This window comes from Telmatherina bonti (assembly GCF_933228915.1).
Source record: "Telmatherina bonti genome assembly, chromosome: 3".
Classification (NCBI taxonomy): domain Eukaryota; kingdom Metazoa; phylum Chordata; class Actinopteri; order Atheriniformes; family Telmatherinidae; genus Telmatherina; species Telmatherina bonti.
In genome coordinates, this window is record NC_136621.1 from 33,858,368 (window position 1) to 33,877,434 (window position 19,067).

Genomic DNA, 19,067 nt, shown 5'->3' on the forward strand with positions numbered 1-19,067 from the left:
CTCTAACATCGTTTAAGACAGCACATTACTCGACCTTATCAGGATTAACCTTTACATCCACCGAATATGTTTGGTATAACTTGAATTTTTTTTCTTATCTTATCATTCACAATAAACTTCAATACTGACAGTTTTTTATTGTTCCCTTCATCACACTCCAGATATGTCCTTCATAAAAAAAGGTGCAAAAGACAGCAATTCTTTTCCATAAGCATTAATCTATCATACTACTTTAAGCACCATCTCCCATAGTTTCCAAGCGAGTAAAAACAACAAAGCACAAAGCAAAAGCTGAAGCATCCTATGTGGTCAGTTCTTAAAAAGTTATAAAAAAAAACTAAGCATAATTATGTTTGGCTGATTTTTCCTCCTTTCTGATAACACCAGCTGTGCTGTATTATACCTTGTTGGAATGCCTGATCATTCACCTTTACAACAAGGTATAACTTCTAGAGATTATGCTTCAGTGGAATTAGCAATCCAGCCAAACTTGTCAGTATACCCCTAAAGATGTGCCAAATGATAATGCCAAAATGAAAACCTATGACTGTTAGATGACAGTGTTTTATGTTGCTTCTTGTGTTACACACCAAAAAAAACCTAGATATATACATACTTTGTAATTCCTAGAAGTAATCACGTATTCAATAGCATGATTTGTTTTTAAGTTTTGATACTAATTCCTAGCTATTTTTTTTTCTATTAAAAACTTGAACTTCTGTGGGCTGATTTATTTGATTTTATTGGTCATCCAGACATTGGATTGACCTCTACTGCTCTTGTTAATGGCCATTTCTTAATTATGAAGAAGCTACTTACTGAAAGTGCTGAAAAGTAACCACCTTCTTTGCCTCTTGCTTTGTGAACATAAATTACATGTCAGGCAGCTGCTTAGAGAAGCTTTCAGCTACTGATCATCCAGTACTCCCCACTTCCGCAGCATATCTCACAGGAGTCCCCTTCCTGAAGTCCAGAAAGCAAATGTACACTGGTTGGAGAACTCCCATGCCCCCTCTAAGACTGATAAATGGGTATAGAGCTGGTCTACTGTTTAACGACTGGGACAAAAACCCCAGTGCTTCTTCTCAATCCCAGGTTAGACAATCAGATGGACCTTCTTCTCTTGGACCCCTGACTGCCTGACAGCCACCCCATTCTGCCAGTTTAGCAGCATTGTCCGGGATGTCCACACGACTGCTAAGATTGAATTGAACTGCTTTGCACTGAATTTCCCTTTGGAATTGAATTTCCATTTGGGGATTAGTAAAGTATTTCTCATTTCAGTCATTTCAAAGGCATGTCAGCAAAGACAGCCCCACAACATCATGAGCCATATGGAACTCCAGATCTCATCCACCTCTGGTAGCCTCACCACCAACGAGCTTTTTAACCAACTCAGCAAGCTCAAAAATAGTAGAGCGCACCCCCTGATCCCTAGACAGTGCTTCCTCATCGTGTTCTGAATGGAGTCAACAGAATAGGAAGATGTCTGAGGTCAGAGGCCCCATTCCTGACTGTATACAGTCTTGAAGGTGCATTCCACCTCACCGGGCCACTGGACGGTGGATCAGAATATCCTCGAAGCTGTCCAGAAGTCATACGCAAGGCCAGATTATCCAATGGGCATTATGGGCACAGGCCCAGGGGCCCATATGCCCACTTGATGCCCATGTTGGGCCCAAGTAGGCAAAACATCAGCAGTTTGGACATAAAACAAAATGTATATAAAAGTCAGATAGATACACCACAGTCTCCAGTGTGCTGCTATTGGTACCATTGGCTGAGAGATGTTAGAAATGTCATTTTACAGTGTATAATTCACAATTTTCACAGTGTTGCGATGAGGATGGGGGCCCCTGGCACACTCTGGGCCCAGGGGCCCATGCACTTTTAATCCGGCCCTGGTCATACGTTACAACCTTTTCAAATTCCTCGCTTGCACAATTTTTTGCCTGAGTAACTATCAAGCTATTATCTGTTTAGTCCCACAGATCCACACAGTCACAAACACCAGCATGTGTTATCTTGGGGGTTGTGGCCCAAAAACTTTGAGAACCATTGCTCTAAGGAATGAAAAGTAGTAGCTTTAGCCTTTGAAACGGGGTCTTGGGTACTTTGGTATAGTGAATGTTGTGCTTTAATCTTCAGCTACAACCAGTGCCAATTTGAAATCCCATGAAACTGGTGTTCTGACTCTTTTCATCACTTTTTCTAAAACATCAAAAGACTTTGATTAAACTTTTTTTCCCTTCTCACAGAAAGGAACACTCTCCTACATCTGCAAACAGACATTGGTGTGAAAAATTGATGGTGTTCCACTTTAAAGTTGGAGTTAATGGAATGGGGAATGCCTTCTGCTCAAACCGGTCCTCACAAGTCTAGATGCTCGCATGTGTTTTTTTATGTGTGTCTGATTTGGATAAAATGCAGACCACCTTCTTCTGGTAATTTCCTTCTTATCCTCTATCGCATCGGTCAATAACAGTTGCACACAGATCAAGGAAAGCACACTTTTCTGTGTGTCTGCATATTTTTCCATGTGTTTGTATTTATGCATACGTTGTCCTCCATCTGTATTCAAGAAGAGGGTGTTGTAGCTCCAAATTGACTGTACTGTCCCAGTTTCCCGAAGAGTAACTATTAGAAGAGATGAAAGAACGAAAGAAACTTGACAGGAAATTATGATGCATCGCTGTGCTGGTTCTTTTCCAAATTCTCTGATTATTTTCTGTTGTCTTAATTTAGTGTTATCAGATTGAACACAAGACTCACAAAAGAGATTCTTGGCACCTCAGCCCAGTATTCAGCTGTTTAACTACTTATTTATGTTCATTCAGTCACTTCCTGTAACATTCTCCTCCGTCCATTTGCTGATATTCTCCTTCAATTATCTCGTATCCATTAGCATCCCCCCCAATTCCAGAGATGGAAAGCCCAGTATTAATTACGCATGTCTCATGTGTGCAACTAATATAAGGCATTGAATGCAGACAAATTGCAATGAGTGGGAGTAAAAGAAAGACAGAAAGAGACTAAGTGGTAATCTGGTGTATGGATAGGCAGCAGGCAGGGATCAAAATACTCAAATGACCCACAATTACATCTCTGCTGTGCTTTGACTCAGGGAAGTGCACACGTACTGTACTCGTTACACACAAACTCTTCTATCTGATCTTGTTTCAGAGCAGAAGCCTCTATCCTGCTCCCACGGCACAAAGCCAGACCAATACACTTTTACTGCCATGTTCTATTTATACAAAATGCAGAGAAAAAGAGTTAATATGTGTGTATGTGGGGGAGTCAAATGGGCAAAAAGAGAATACACACATAACATATCAGCACAGTCATACACTTATGTGCACATGGGCTTTGGACTACCCAAGTGTGAAACAAACTGTCCAATTACTTTGATCCATGCCTTTTTCTTTTTACTTTTTGCCTTTAAGCACATCACCTGGTCCCACATGCACACGTGCACATACGCAGACACATGCACACGCCCGCATGCACAAACACAACATAATGGCTTGGGTCTGGCTTGCCAGTTCAGGTTCCCTTTAACTGCCTGAGAGGAGGGAGAAGGCTGAACAGCAGGCAGGGAAAAGGAAAACTGGAAAATGTAACCATAGTTGTTGAGCAGCGCATCTGTTTAACAATTCCTGAGCATGGAGAGGCGAAGGATAACAACAAGGATAATGACAGAAACCAGTTTTTGTGAAAAACACCTTTGACTCGCCTTCATTCTTGTCAAATGCCTTGTTATGTCACACTATGCCCTAACATCCATACAAATCTGTAAGCAGACATAGGCATCAGTGTGAGGAGCCCAGCGTTGGCCTTGGTTTGTGTTGTTTAAATTATGTTGCTGCAGGTTAGCAGAGGGTTATGAGCTGATGTGAGATCATATGAACTCAAATGAATCACTTTGTGTTCGCCATCTGCTTCAGATGTAATGATGCCAGCATCCACCAGATATGACTCAGCCTGAGAACAATACTCAGGCTGTTGTTCATCTCACACATACTGCACATATTAATATATAACATTGATTTGTCACATTCTGAATTCTTCTTGCAACCATTGCAGCACTTTTACAGCAGTGATACTATCTTATCTGTGTTACTGCAACATTAAACATCCCTAAACGTTTAATTTCAACCTCAGAAGTTTGGATTTAGCAATATTCTACAAGTTTGTTTGCTTTGAACAATTTAATAAATTAGATTTTTAACTATTTGATCATTAAGTTATTTGATTATGAGTTATAGGTCATGAAATTATGTACTGAAAGTCTTTTTAATATATATATATTTTTTAATCAAGCATGCTCACATTTGAGGAAAATTGATCTGTTTCGACTACAGAACACAAAATTGTATTGATCCTTCCCTTCAGAAAAAGATTAATCCCAACACACTGGATATACTGATTCCAGAAAAAACTCTTTTTTTTTTTTTTTTAACAAGAAAGAAAGCTGGTCCAGAGCTGGGAATTGGAACTAAGTCTCTCAACACATTAACACATCATATCCAATAACAACAAGTGCCTTCAGTCAGAGGCTTCTTCATCTCTGCAAGCATAATACAACAATCCCCCTCGATGGCTGTTAAAATAACGCCAGTTCATTCTTTCCTCTTTCTTTTTGGTGGTTCGGTTCACTAAACTCAAAATTGTGCATTGTGAACAGTAACTAACCTATTTGCATTAACTCCAAATGTTTAAACTTGCACAGCAGGTTTGCAATGTCTGCTTGAAACACTGGTCAGCATTTTGAAATATCCTACATATCCTAAAGATTTTTTCTAGACTGAGATTAGTATTAAATGAGCTTGTTTCCTCCTGATAATGTTATCAGTTTGCCTTTGATATTCAGTATTAATACAGGGAGTTTGATTAGTACTGCTTTGTAATTCATAATTGACTGGATCTAATATTTACCCTCATTTCCCATTATTCTAGGTCTTCAATAGGATATTTTTCCTCTCTAATTGTTGAGTGGTCTTTGCATACAACAAACATCTATTAACCTTATCTACCCATCATTTGGTGATGAGTATTTAGTCTACAGAGAATCAATAGGATGGTAATCTTTCTAGACAGTTTAAATACAGGCCATTAAAGCAAAATGAATAACTGAAAGAAGCAAAGTCAAGGGATTATATTCTGTATTTTCCTTGTGCATCACACAGGATGAAATATAACAATACACACAGAAACTTTTTTTTTCAGAGCAGCTGCATCTAATGTGGAGAAGTGATGATCAAAAAGATTGGGGTAGTTTGTAACATGGAAAAGCTTGTTGAATTTTAAAGACATCAATAAATATAGAAAGTACAGCAACAATCGACCCAGCACTTTTATGTGTGGTCTGGATGTCTCCTGGAAGAACCATATATTTACATAAATTACATGTCTGCCCACAGAAAGATGCAAACAATTCCTAATCCTTCCGATTGTGTGTGTTGGCTCGTTTGATGATGTTAAAATTGCTGAGGCATTAAGTTTGCAGCTGCACACAACAGGAGATGATACACAGCCTGAATTATTGATGGAAATGAAAACAACTCTATGTTTTCTTTCAGCGCTCTGCCTCTAACTGCGTCTCCTCCCCTCCGTCTTCCCTTCTCTCCGCCCTCAGCCGTTGACAGTTTAATAGCTGCGTAATGACAGCAGCCTCTTTGATTTGGTTTTACAAGCAGACACACATACTGCAAACACACACATACACACGGGAAGTCCAGCCAGTGGTCTCTAAGACTATGTGTAAAGTGAATGTGTGCTTGCAGTGATGAACTCAGGTCTCAAAGCAGGGCAGGTGGCAGGTGTGGAGGATTGCAAAGTGCTTGAGCGTGCAATTCATTTCAACACACTCCCTCCTTCACTCCTCCCTCTCCCTCTCCATTCCTCCATAGCTCTTTTTCCAATTTCCCTTCTGGCATCCTTTTCTACCAGTCTGTCCATCATCACAACCTCATATGTCTCTGTTATTTTCCTTTTCTGTTGCCCCCCCCCACCCTACACACACACTCACATACTCACTGCAGTGCCTTCTTTTCCTGTTCACTCTCGAACTAAATGGGCAGAGTGTTGAGTGAGGAATGGAAGATTAAAACACAAGGGATTGAGAGATGGAAAGAGAGGGGGAGAGCATTTATGGCCAAATAAAGAGCAGGCCTTAATAATTTACTCTGCCCTGCAGCCATGAGCCAATCACAGTCCATCGCTCTCATAGAAATGAGAGAGACCAAGACACAAGCAGTGAAACGAACAGAGAGAGGCCGCTGCGTTGAAAGTGATGAAGCCTTGGATCCTGTGATGAATCATCTGAGGTCTGAAAAGTCTCGAGACGTCCACTGTCAAAATGTCAGGAGAACTGAGAAGTCCACTGAAGTTGTCACAACACCATGTTATGATTAAAGTTTGACATTTTTCCTGGCTGTATGTGAGAGGTTTTTTTTTTTTAAAGAAGTGTTAAATATTTATGAGAAGTATGACACAAAGGTCAGAGATCTTGCACTGTGCCAGCAGATGCTTAAGACACTATCTAATATAACACACAGTGGAGCTCAATGCACTGAAAATAAAAGCTCGAACTATAAACGCAATGACACAACCCTGGTATTTTATTATCCTATTATCTTATTTCAAAAATTGAAAAAAAGACAGAACAACTATAAGAGAAGCTTTAATATCTCTTACCCAAATTTTGTAAGGCTTGATGCATGCAAGTTCTGTAATTACTTCTCCTTTTAGGCCAAAGTGTTGGACTGAGACGGGAGTGAATGTAATTCTTGTTATGAAGCTCATAAGCTTCTTGTTTATAGGTACAAAACTCCACCCGTAGATCCACTAGAAGAGGTTTGTATGCTTTGTTGCTCGAACAGCAAATAAAGTTTCTAATAACTTACATTGCTGCAGAATGTCTTTGTTTCTCCTCTTAATAGTACTCCACAAATTGTCATCAGATTGCCCAAAATTTAGTGTCAGGATTATGCTTATTTTCTGTTTGAGGTTTGCCAAATGAGCCACCAGATGGGGATTAAGCAAATATATCCACAAGGAAAAGACCTGAACTACAAACAAGGTGTTTCAGTGTTCATAGGGTGACAACACAGTGAACGCATTAAAATAAAAAACCAAAGCACAAAAACTCTGTCTTCCTTGATATAGAAATTAAGTGTTATGCGTCTTTTTGATTTAAGCCACTACTAATCTTTAACTCACTCCCCTCTCCCTGTGAAAAAGTTTTCAACTACACACTGCAAATGCAATGCAAGTGAGTAAATTCACTGTTTGTTGATGATGTGCATGGTTTGGCTCAGGCAGAAAATAAATATCCTGTATTATAAAATGGGGGACATTCATATAATATTTCTTAAGCCTGTTTGACAAGAGTTGGAAAACCTTTAGAGAGGAATGGTGCAGAAATACCCAGACAAATTCAAGGAATGAAGAGAGAATCAGAAGATTACAATTAGATTTGCATGTGCTATCACAGAAAATATCTTCTTTCACCCCGCTGAATCCAGACATCAGTTTATGTCTAATTTGGCTGGAGTGATAATAAGGCAGGACCATTAACTAAATGTGACATTGTGCAAACAAATACTGCTGTGATATATTTGTGTCCTTTTTTTTTGCTGTAAAGGAAACCTTTTGCTTTTTTTTTTTTTTTTAAACCTGGGATTATTACATTGTCCAGCAGGCTCTTGGTCTGGTTAGTATGAGGAAGGTCACCTTACACCAGTCCAAAACCAGTTCTCAAAGGCTACTCTCCTGCAGGTTTCCAGTAGTTCCTTGCTTCAACACATCTGACTTAAATTAAATAGATCCCAGGGCTTACTAAGCTCAACACAATGACTCATTAATTTAAATCAAGTGTGAGTAGGGATATGTTGAAAACCTGCAGGACTGTGGTCCTTAAAGACTGGAGGTGGACACTCCTGCCTTACACCCTCACAAATCATTGATACATAAACCCAGAGGACTACTGAAAATGGACACGGATGGACAGAACATGAAATATATTTAAGAAAAGGGTACCAGGAGAAATTACACGTAATCAGAGATTGGAGACATTGTACACTTTTAGCAACTTGCTTAAATTAATGTAACCCTTATTTCTTCTTGATTACATATTCCAGTATCTTCAGGTTGTAAATTAAGGCGAGCTACAGTTGATGTTTCTCTTTTATTGTCCAAAATGACAGAATAGCATTTACAGCAAAACACCCTGAGCTTCTCTTGCTGGAAACTTCTCTAGAACAACAACTCCAACAATTTTTCTCTTCCCTCCAAAACAAGGGTGGGTAGGAACCAAAATATTCAGTAAAACTATGGTGGCAGAATAATTTACATTAATATGAGCAACGAAAGTTTGCTTCAAATAGAAGATTAATGATTAGACTTTTTAAAAGGCTCTTGGATTCACTTGGATTACTTGAAGAATAAAGGCTAGTAAACTTTAGCTTATTTAACTGATGAAGAAAATTAGTGACATTATCATAAATGGTTTGATTCCTGATCAATGTCCCATTTCAGATGATGTGGTGTAAAGTGGAAACCAGTTGTTTTTACATCACTGGTAGGATTTTGTTATATTCCACTGGACGCATCTGGGAATTGTGGTCAGATGCTGCTTTGAATCTTTCTGGTAACTTTGCCCTGTTTGCCTCAGTTTGAGACAGCATTAGAAACGCATCATTTATCACGTAAATGTAGTCACAGATATTTAAGATGACATACACAGATGAGATATGATGTGTTAGACTCAGAAAACGAATGGAAGAATGAGAAAAGGCAGCGAACAATATCTGTAAAAAGAAATAATTGCTTATAAGCTTGTCTGGTTTTCTCTTAACTATGCTATTTGATATGAATTGGCTCAAGTTGATGTGTCTGTAAAGTTCCCTGAGATGACACTGTTGTGAAGTAGCGCTATACAAATAAAGCTGAATTAAATTGAATTGACTCAGGTTTCTTTTGCCAGGAGCTGCATAACTGTGGACAGTGTACAATCTGTATGCCAAGAGTAAAACTATGGTTTTTGCAGGATAAAAGATGCATGGCAGGATGTAACAGACTTAGCATATGAATGAGTTCAGAGAGATGAGAGAGGGGAGGAATAAGTGCGTGGTCCTGTTGGACAGGGGGACAAAGCAGAGGCAGGTGGGATAATTACATGATGGGGAGCATTTAGAGGACGCTGCCAGTTATGGGTATCCATGCAGAACTGCCCTACAGTGCTTCAAATTTGAACACATGGGGGTCTTTAGTGTGCATCTGGTGAACTGACAGAGTGACAGATAAAATGAAATTGTCTAATGACTGAAGGGCAGTTCAGAGGCTGGGAGGGTAATGTGAGATAACTTTATAAATAGAATTACAATGGAATGAAAGGCCTCAACAATGGGCATGACATCGAAAAAAGTGAGAAAAAAGGAAAAAAAACACAATTAATACAAGACTAAACTGAGGCATTTTAGACATTCAGAGAAAGAAACAGTTTACAGAACTTAAATTATTGGAGATGAGTAAGGGTGTCAGGATTTGGTATAAAAACAAGCAATAAACAAAAAGCTTGGCCTTTCCAAATAAGGATTAGTTATGGCTCAAAGATTTATGCAACTTCTAGTCAGGGAATCAGTGAGTTAAAAAAAAAAAGACTGGAAAGAGTTTTGGTATTTTGATATGCTACATAATATTAGGAAGGGATTTATTGAGTTTAAGAAAATCTTTGTTGAAAAGAATCTCCACTGTTGAACTGTCAGCTGGTGCTTCATGCAAATTACTTTAAAAAAATCCACCGATGTATACAGACTGCAGGAAAGTGTCTGCCTATTGATCAGTGGTTCATTGAAAACACATGGAAATACTGTGAAAAGAAGAATCACACTATGAAAACAAGTCATGTGGTTACATTTTTCATATTTAGCAAAAATGGGCAGTGTTCTTGCAAAACTCCTAACAGATTGTAAACTTACTTCCCAAATTATTAAAAGTGGGAAGTGAAAAGAAAGTGTGAATTAAGGCATAGTGAACATGCCTTTGCCCTACTTTTTAAAAGTATATTAATACACTCAAACTTCAAATTCTTTTGTATTTTCTAAATGCGAAGAAAATGAAGACACTGGAAACTAAATTTTGGGCTTGCTTTGGCTAAATAAAGGCTCACATGAATAAAAAAAGAAAAGTCAGACATGTTTTTAGAAGATATTAGAAAACTCATTGACTTTGTTGATGATGAGGTCTGTACAACTTATCAATCTTAAATCACAATAAATGTGTTGAGATCATTAATTTCAATAAGAGATTTATTCTCTGGCCAGTTTAACTACATACCTGTAGTTCATCATATCTTTTATTGAGTCTCTTTATTATGATTTATTGTGTTTGTATTATTTTTATTATATGATTTTTATTAGACATTATATTGCTGAGCTCCATGCAAGACTTGCCACTCAAGATAATAAAAGCTAATGGTGCGACCATTAAAGCGTTTTAAAGTGTAAAGTGTTGGAGTTAACCCATAAAACATTTATGGTATTTTGCAGAATATCTGTGGATTTCTATTTCAGGGTCAAGGTACACTGTGTTCAGTTACTTCTATCCTGCTTTGATTCTTTTTTCCACGTTTTAACCTGCCTCTTGTAGAACAAATGTCCAGCAAGTGGAAGCACCGCCACTCATTCATTCCCCTTGAAAAAAAAGTGCAATCAGAACGCATTGATTTTTTTCTCTCATGTTAAAATGCTTTTTATTGACATGGCATTTTCTCCATAGAAAGGTTACAGCAGAGGAGAAAGGAGAGGGAGGAGGTACAACTAAAAGGGGGACAGGCTATGCTGGTTTAAAGCACTATGAATTCACCTCACTTTAGCCCACTTTAGAGGGTGCGTCATCTCTTGAAAGTGCAAAATATGGCACCTTTAAAGTGCCATAGATGGCTTCTCCCAACACACACGCACACTAAAGGGAAGACCTTGAAATTTTCCAATAGACAACAGAAAGGAGTCTGAATTCCCTTGAAATCAAAATAGCAAAGAAGTGAAGGGCAATATTTGCTGCCATTCTATAATCAGAGCACGCATTTATGTTGTAAAGCACTGCGACTCAGACAGACGCAGCGATTAGAGCACCGGCAGGATAGGTCTGGAACTCTTCATCACCTTTAAAGTATGGCTCATAATCATAATCTCTTTGTGAAAAGTCGTAATTTTTCCATAAAAAGTCATAAAGCTTCATGGCAGATTAATCTCAAGAGAGCCAGACGACGCCTTGCTGCTGACACAGCACTAAATCATAACGCTCTCATTCCTCTTTCTCCACCTCCTCCTCCTCCTGTTGCTATATTTTCAATGGCAGAACATCCTCACTGCCAACACTTCATTTCCCAATAATTCTTTGTCACTCCCTTGCCATGTTTGCCATTGTACAAAGGCTTGGTGATTGTTTAAAAATACCTTTAACCATCAATACACAATATCAGTGAGCTTTATACATATGCAGCCAGAGAATATTTTGTGGGAAAAGCTTGTGCCTATTGTTCTTAAGAGTAAAAGTTGATAAATTTCAAACTTTCAACTTAACACAGCCTTTTCATGCATGTGTTCACCAACAACTGAAAATGTTATTCACACACTTCTTTCTTCACTGACAAATGAGTGTGTTGGTGTTATGTATGTTTGTGCTTTTAAGTAACATGCTAAGAGGTGTAATTTCTTTAAGGTCAGACCTCTCAACATGTAATCATTTTCTTTCAATATGGCACAAATGTAAACAACTAGGAGTCACATTAATGGATATGTACTAGTAGAACAATTTCAGCTGTTTAGCATGACCCTACTTAAATAAATCTAAAAATAATTAAAGCCACAAGTGGCGATGAAGGCCCTTGCACCTATGGTGCCATTCGGCCTATTGCCACCGCCTCACCTGGCGACCTCCCCTCAAGCTCCACTCAACCTAAAGTGCAACCAGACTGAAAATCAGGTCATTTAGGCCTTAGAAGGGACACTTCCTGTCACCAGGGGGCGGGGCTAACTTATGATTTAGTTATTGACATGCACATATGTGAAGGATATTACTGGGATCATATGTAGCTAATTTGGTGCAGTTATGTTGTTTTTTGTGGGATTTATGTTAATTTTCCTTTTCACTGCATCACATCACTTTGAGGTCACGCCTCTCCTAAACGATATCCCCCATTTGAAGAAATAACTTTTAATCACACATGCCTCCTGAGCATCCTGACCAATTTGTGTGACAGTTGGATAAAATCCCTGGGAGGAGTTCTTCAAAATGCATGACAAAGATACACTACAAAAACTGAAATCTAAGTAAGATTAAAAATCTTAAATTGAGTACACATATGCTTTTTTTTTTTTTTCAAAGGTAAGATAATTCTTAGCTTTTATGCCAGAGAATTCCTCTTGTTTTAAGAGTATTTTTACTTGTTTTGGGAAGTCTTGACAAGCCAAATTTTCTTGTTCTGTTGGCAGATAATTTATCTTATTTTAAGCAACATTTACCGAAATTTTGGTAAATTTTTTTTCTTGCTTTTTAAGGCTGAGTTTTTGCAGTGTATTCATAAAAATGACTCCAAAAATGGCACCGTTTTCAAAATGGCAGAGTTCCTGTTTGATTTAGCCCTTATGTCCAAGAGACTTTTTTTAATGTACTGGAAGGTTCTACAATTATGCTGCATTTCATCCATGTTGGTCAATGTAGTGGGCGGGGGTGATTGATTGAAATATTGTAGGGGGCGCTACGGAGCCATTTACCATCTTCTCCAGTATATTATAAGTTTACTCACTTCAGGACATAATTATCATTAGTCATTGCAAGTTTGGTGAAGATCAAAGGTTTCATGGCGTTGTTACAGGTACTGCTTGGTTCATGATTGATAGACTTTAATCCTCCAAAATTTTAATACATTATCTGGCTTCATGCACAGTCCCGTCTCACTATCTCCTTCACATCACACAGTGGTTCGATTTTACAAGCATGACTGAAATAATCAAGAACATAATCCAAAAGTGATCCAGTGTCTGAATGACAGAATGCCACCACTTCAAAGACTGATCAAGTCAACAATGTCAAGATTCTTTGTGCAAAAAGGGTTAAAGTGAGCCATTCAGGTTCACAGCATGAGCTGATATCAAGGCCAGAGCTCAGAGTCAAATTACCCAGGTTCCCCATCTTTACCTTCAACCCCGACTTCACAAATATTTCCCTTTGTGGATTAATAAAGTATTTTTCATTTCCTGAACCTCAAATATTTGCAGTCAGAATTTGGAACTGGGATTCTTTTAGCTGCAACCTCTGTATAACAGTCTATCAGATAATTACAAATGCATATAACTGTCACTAACAAACGAAGTTAATGCATTAATTAGGTTTAGGAGCGGGGCCATGCCTCAAACACACCTGTAATCACCTGACAAGTCTGCTTGCATCACTTCCTCAACTCTCTTTGTCTCGATGTCACGACTCCACCCTTTCCCATCTCGTTCTTGACGTCTTCCTGTCTGCCTTCTCTATCACTCCCATTTGCTGTCCTTTTGTCCAGCCTTCTATTTTTCCTTTTTTTTTTTTGTCTTGTCCAGCAATTAGGCAAGCAGAATGATGGCAAGCAGAATGAGCCTTTTATTTTCCCACCAGCCTTTCTCTTTATATCTCCATCCCTCCCTCTATCCCTTACCCCCTTTTACCTTCCTTTTTCTCTTCTTCTTCCTTCCAGCTACCTTTGACCTTCTTTCTTTTCTTCTGTACTTTACCCTCTTTTCCTTGGCTGCCTTTCTACCTCTCATCCCTCACTCTTCCTTTTTCAGCCATTTGCTGTCGGTTTGAGCCAGGGGCGTCCAGCTCTGGTTCTCAAGGCCCACAATCTGCAGGTTTTCTATGTATCCCTCCAACACACCTGATTCAAAATAATCAGTCATTGTGCAGAACTTCATTGGCCGTTGGATCCATTCAATAAAAGCCAGTTGGAACAGGGATACATCAAAAACCTGCAGGACAGCAGCCCTCGAGAACCCACTTTAGGCACCCTTGGTTTAAGCTTGTTTGTGAGTCATCAATTTGTTGGCAGAGTAAAAGTTGGGTGGTCAGTTGTGCTCAATGAAAGATCCTCGGGGTGCTAGCCATGTTCTTCACAATACATCTTTTAGTTGGAGTCAAAGTGGCTGACTGACAGATACTGGCTGACACCATCATCCCAGGAGCCACACTACTACTTCGTCTACGAAGAACAGAAAGGATTAGATGAGACGTCTCATGACAGGAGAAAGAAAGAATAAAAATTGAAATGGTAAGAAATAACAATCCAGAGGGGCGTTTACTCTCATCATATTTGAAGAATTTCTTTCAGCTGTATGTCTGATGCAAAATCTAACATACAATCACAAGTTGGGTCAGGTTAGATATGGTGACATTGCTATTTCCTTAACTGTAAATGATTATATAAAAGACAAAATTCAGACTTACGTAGAAATACAGCAAGTATACACACTCACTGGCCATTTTATTAGGAACAACCATTCAACTGATTGGTAATAACAAATCACAAGGCAGCAAATCAGTGTATTAAGTCATTTAGACATTATTAAGATGGCATGCTGAAATTCAAACTGAACATTAGGATGATGAAGAAGAAGTAAATGGAGCATATGTGTTGCAGTCAGATGGGCTGGTTGGAGTATTTCAGTAGCTGCTGATCTACTGGGACTATCACACACAACCATCTCTAGGGTTTAAAGAGAAAAGAGTCTGGAAAAGAGAGTGAGCAGCAGTTTCTTTTTTCTTTTAACAAATATGCGTTGTTGATGTCAGGGGAGAGTGAGTAGACTGGCAACGATAGCGATCTCTGAATACATAATATCTCTGTAATCACAACATGTCGAGTTGGGCTACAGCAGCAGAACACCACCCTGGGTGCCATAGTTAGCCAAGAACAGGAAAACGAGGCTACCATCATGCAAACTCACCTGAATTGGACAACTGAAGACTGGAAAAACATTTCCTGGTTCAATGAGTCTCAATTTCAGCTCCGACACCAAAGCATGAATCCTTCCTGTTTCGTATCAACAGTTCAGGCTGCTGGTGGTGTAATATCTTAACACACTTTGAACCAAGTTTAAACACCACAGCCTACATGAGTATTGCTGCTGCCTTTTTGACCACAACATCTTCTGGTGACAACTTCCAGCAGGATAATGCACCATGTAACAAAGCTCAAATCACCTCCAACGGCTCCAGTGTTATTGGATGTTTGTCAAATAGTGCACCTTTGGGGTCTGCAGCAACAGTGAAGCTGTCATGTCAATATAAAGCAAAATGGAAATTTGCAACTAGCAGAGTATACATAATAACTTAGCTTGTCAGTGTGTTCACAAAAAGAAACATCTTAAAAACAATTTCTCCAAGGATCTCCCAGCAATAGGAATATATACAACAACAAACAATGAAAAAAAAGTTCTTATTCTTTGATGCAATTTAACAACCATGAACTTTATTCTGTGCTCAGATAAAGTAAAAAGAAATTTGTGTGATCTTTTTAACTTTTCTCCTGGTGCAATGGATGAAAGAGAATTTTTTACAACTGTGTGGCTATTGATGTCTTTTTTCGGTCTGAATCACGATTGTGTGGATTCAGAGCAGATCCCGAAACTGAGTTCAGACATCACGATGAGACAATGACGACGAAGATCATATCATCCTTCATCCAGTGCCTGAAGTGCTGTCAGCTCACTCAGCTCACAGAGCATCACCTGGTCTTTAATACCTTCCTTTGTACCAAAATCCTTAATTTCAACACACTGTTACAATCAATCTCTAAACTGTCTAAAGCAGATTTCTGAAGTAATGCACAGCTTAAAGCACAGTCTCTGTCTCTGTGACATCGCAGACTGTAAGAATATCCAGCAGGATTTGAGGTTAATGTTCATAATACTGAAAAAATGACTGAATCTAGAGAAGAAGTCATGATTTTACCATTGTTCCTTACACACACACACACACACACACACACACACACACACACACACACACACACACACACACACACACACACACACACACACATTTCTTGCCCCATAAGCATTTGCAGTTCTGTGTTGTGTTCATCATTAAAGCCTCTGACTGGAGTGTTAGAAATGATAGATGTGCACCGTTAGCTGAACATCACAGATGTTTCAGACTGCACGACAAGACAGATTACTATGGAACAAAGCACCTGTTCATTTCCATGTATAATTCAAATGTTCTGACAGCGAGCTAAAATGGGGAAGCGGGTGTGCATTACAAACAATACTAAACTCCTACAGTTCTGCCAGGGATTATAGCAGGTGTCAGAATTCATTGCAACTTTTCAGGGACTACTAAGGCAAGGCAAGTTTATTTGTATGGCACCTTTCATGTACAAGGCAATTCAAGGTGCTTTACATGAAACGTTAAAAGCTTTACAGATGGTGTAAAAAAAAAAAAAACAGAAAACACAACACAAACAGCAAAATCACAATGAATTAATAAATTATGTAATAATAATTAAAAGCCTGATTAATTAAAAGTTGCAGATGTCATGCATAGGCGCATTAGAAAAGAAATGTTTTTAACCTGGATGTAAAAGTGTCTACGTTCGGTGAGAGTTTCATCTCCACTGGCTGTTTGTTCCATTTGTTTGCAGCGTAACAGCTAAATGCTTCGTCTCCATGTTTAGTCTGGACTCTGGTCTGGACTAGTTGACCTGAAATTTTGGATCCAAGAGCTCTGCTTGAATGAAAAAAATCCTCACACTGAAATATACAACTTAAAGTGTAATGAAGCTTTCAGTCAGAGAATCAATCAGGAAGGGATGGATGCAGAGTCACAGTGTTTTAGTTAATATACAACACCTGTGATCAGTGCTACCAGGCATTGTGGGGGGTGAAGTCCCAGTTCGGGGGTTAAAAGTAAACTTTATTTTTAAAATGGCATGTTTGATTGGTGCACAGGTACATTAAGGCAATAAATGAAAATAAGTATCCTGATAGCCTTAATATGAGAGGATAAAACAATGAGATATTTGTATGAGGAGGCTTTAAAGGAACTTTCAACACATTAAGATTCCCTACATTCTTCTATATTTACAGAATGAATTTAACCCCTTATAGGACACTCAGTGAAATACCTTAAAATGAGAAATTTTAACCTAAAATTGTCCTTCTGGTATGTACCAAGACCTCCATTCTGTTGTTACAATAACAAAAAAAATAGTTTCATGCTGAATATGAAAGAGATCCAAGTGATCAAAAATAGTCATTTGCCCCATAAAGAGTGAAACAATTTAATTTAAACAATTGTCTGTCACAGATTTAAAAAATTCCACTCCACTCAAGTGTGGCATTGTGCTGACAGAGCAATGTTTACTCTTCACTCATCATTGCTGTTTGAGTTCATCTGTTTTTCAATCACACAGTAAAAAATAACAATGTGGTACGTCCATACCTGTGGTCTTCTGGGCAAATTTCATGGTGAGCCGTACATCCTGGAGGGGTTTCCAGCTGGTCCCCTGAAAATATGGAATAATACATTTCCCTTTAACACCACAACATAAGTAGTTTGATTCTGATTCGTAAATGATCACTTTCTAAAATTTGTGCAGAGTTGCAAAGTTCTTTATTAGATAAAGTAGGGCTGCCCATGTTTGGTCCTTAAGACATACCACCCTGCAACTTTTAGATGCAATGCTTGTCCAACACACCTGAATCAAATGAAAAACTCGTGACGAGGTCTCTGCTGAGCTGGATGACATGCAGAAGAGGGAATTAGAAAAGAGCTGCATCTAAAAGTTGCAGGTTGGCTTGCAAGGCACCCCTGGCATAAATGAACTGTGAGGCGTTTCAGTAAAGTTAAAGAGACTTAATCGCTATTAATAAAAACATCGATAATCTGATGAGTATCTGAGGTCTAAGAATGCTGCTCTCTAATTTACAGTTTATCATGAAACAATTCTTATATGTTTTTTTTTTTTTTAATTTTGATTGAACACTAAATCGTGTCCCCATACGTAATTGTTTTGATCCAGAATCAATTAAACTTGTTGCCATAAAATGCATTTCTGCATCATGCATTCAGTGCTTCGAAACCCTCGAAGCATCAAGTAGATTTATTTGAACCTAAAAGCACAGAAAGTGAATTTTTTCTTCTTTAAATTTTTGCCAGCTTCTATCCACCTCCATAAGCTGCTGACTGAGTCCTGAGAGCAGCAGACTGCTGTGGAGTAGAGATAAGGCTCCACCTGCCAGCCATGCTCATCACTGTGTTTATAGGTTTGAGATTGTGTTTTTGTCTGAGCCACTGTGTGTGTGAGTGTGTGTATTTGTGTTCATGCCTGCCAAGATAAGTGGCTCTCAACTCAACCATAAAATCTGAGCTACGCCCAACAACCAACAGAGATCAAGTCAGATGGTACAAAAGAAAAATAGAAATTATTTACTGAGGAGATTATAATATTAAAAGATAAACGTTAAGATTGATCCATCTCAGCAACAGCCAAGATATCTATTCTCTCCACAATAAGAATAGCAATATTTCTTATAATTAATATGTTTCACAAAATAATCTAACTTACAATGATTTAGCATCTTAAGTTTATGATCTTAGAGTTGTTTACATAATTAACATTTCAAATCAATCTTTATTTACAAAGCACTTTTGATGCAACGAGGAACACAAAGTGCTTTTTGTGATTAAAAAAACAAAACAATTGCTGCATATTAAAATAAAGCAAGTCTTCACACACGAAAGTATATAAGATAGCAATTTACAAGCACATATCACATAGTATTATTGCAAACAAACAAATTAACAAAAACAAGCAAAAAAGCATTTACCAAAGTTTATCACAAATTGTAGTATTAAATCGTTTTTATTTACAGATTTATTTAAAAGCAAAAGATATTTCTATTGTTCAGCTTTTTTGTAGTTACATAGAAGTTTTCAGACACTCAGCAGATGGATGTTTGGGTCGCTGACGTAGGTCACACTTAACACAGTTCATCTCATCAACAGATGGAATAAGATGTTTA